A 2,500-nucleotide genomic window follows, 5' to 3' on the forward strand; every position below is an offset into this window, starting at 1 on the left:
ACGCAGGACGTCCGTCAGTACACACAGGACGTCCGTCAGCACACAAAGGACGTCCGTCAGCACGTGCAGGACGTCCGTGGCTGTCCGTGTGTGTCCGTGTGTCCGTCAGTACACACAGGACGTCCCTCAGTACACACAGGACGTCCGTCAGCACACACAGGACGTCCGTGGCCGTCCGTCAGTACACACAGGACGTCCGTGATCGTCCGTCAGTACACATATCAGCATGCTGGCCCTTCCTGTGGACTGTTCGGGTGATTTTGGCCCACGTGGGCTGTCTGTTCAGTACACACAGGACGTCCGTCAGCACACGCAGGACGTCCGTGCCTGTCCGTTAGCACACACAGACTGTGTCCGTGGACTGATCCGTGTACTGAACTCATATCAGCATGCTGTCAGTACACGTATCAGCATGCTGGCCCTTCCCGTGGACTGTCCGTGTACTGATCCGTGTACTGATCCGTGTACTGAACTCATATCAGCATGCTGACCACACATATCAGCATGCTGGCCCTTCCCGTGGACTGTCCGTGTAGTGATCCGTGTACTGATCCGTGTACTGATCCGTATACTGAACTCATACAGCATGCTGACCACACATATCAGCATGCTGGCCCTTCCCGTGGACTGTCCGTGTACTGATCCGTGGACTGATCCGTGTACTGAACTCATATCAGCATGCTGGCCCTTCCCATGGACTGTCCGTGTACTGATCCGTGTACTGATCCGTATACTGAACTCATATCAGCATGCTGACCACACATATCAGCATGCTGGCCCTTCCCGTGGACTGTCCGTGTACTGATCCGTGGACTGATCCGTGTACTGAACTCATATCAGCATGCTGACCACACATATCAGCATGCTGGCCCTTCCCGTGGACTGTCCGTGTACTGATCCGTGTACTGATCCGTATACTGAACTCATATCAGCATGCTGACCACACATATCAGCATGCTGGCCCTTCCCGTGGACTGTCCGTGTACTGATCCGTGGACTGATCCGTGTACTGAACTCATATCAGCATGCTGACCACACATATCAGCATGCTGGCCCTTCCCGTGGACTGTCCGTGTACTGATCCGTATACTGAACTCATATCAGCATGCTGACCACACATATCAGCATGCTGGCCCTTCCCGTGGACTATCCGTGTACTGATCCGTGGACTGATCCGTGTACTGAATTCATATCAGCATGCTGACCACACATATCAGCATGCTGGCCCTTCCCGTGGACTGTCCGTGTACTGATCCGTGTACTGATCCGTATACTGAACTCATATCAGCATGCTGACCACACATATCAGCATGCTGGCCCTTCCCGTGGACTGTCTGTGTACTGATCCGTGGACTGATCCGTGTACTGAACTCATATCAGCATGCTGACCACACATATCAGCATGCTGGCCCTTCCCGTGGACTGTCCGTGTACTGATCCGTATACTGAACTCATATCAGCATGCTGACCACACATATCAGCATGCTGGCCCTTCCCGTGGACTGTCCGTGTACTGATCCGTGGACTGATCCGTGTACTGAACTCATATCAGCATGCTGACCACACATATCAGCATGTTGGCCCTTCCCGTGGACTGTCTGTGTACTGATCCGTATACTGAACTCATATCAGCATGCTGACCACACATATCAGCATGCTGGCCCTTCCCGTGGACTATCCGTGTACTGATCCGTGGACTGATCCGTGTACTGAATTCATATCAGCATGCTGACCACACATATCAGCATGCTGGCCCTTCCCGTGGACTGTCCGTGTACTGATCCGTGTACTGATCCGTATACTGAACTCATATCAGCATGCTGACCACACATATCAGCATGCTGGCCCTTCCCGTGGACTGTCCGTGTACTGATCCGTGTACTGATCCGTGTACTGAACTCATATCAGCATGCTGACCACACATATCAGCATGCTGGCCCTTCCCGTGGACTGTCCGTGTACTGATTTTGGACAACTGATGCACCATGTCAGTACACATATCAGCATGCTGGCCCTTCCCGTGGACTGATCCGTGTACTGATCTGGACATAAACTCGTGTTTTGATGGACTGGACTGTCCAAGTCAGTCTGATTGGTCCAAGTAGTACTTATGCTGGCTCGACTTTCCATCATCCAACCAAGTGTTAACATTTTTCCTTCGTATGATCGAGACCAAGCGTACTGATGGGCAAGCGTACTGAAGGGATGAATTAACTCTTTTGTGTTGTGAACAATAGGGGAATTCGTGTATCTTTCATTAATCAAAGTGTTCCCTTATATAGGGGATTACAAGATATGGATAAAAGGAAATATTACATATCCTTATCCTAAAGTAAAAAGGAAAACCTCTTATAGATAAACATGAAGAGAAAAGGAAAGTCCTAAATCTAAGGTTTAAGGTCGGTCCAATGCATTGGCCGCCTCTCTCTCTTTCTCTCTTGGACGCGGTCTTGGTCTTGGGCCTGGACGCGGTCCGTTCTTCCTTGGCTTGGTTACCAGC

Source organism: Brassica napus, unplaced genomic scaffold (genome assembly GCF_020379485.1).
Source record: "Brassica napus cultivar Da-Ae unplaced genomic scaffold, Da-Ae ScsIHWf_1437;HRSCAF=2027, whole genome shotgun sequence".
NCBI lineage: Eukaryota > Viridiplantae > Streptophyta > Magnoliopsida > Brassicales > Brassicaceae > Brassica > Brassica napus.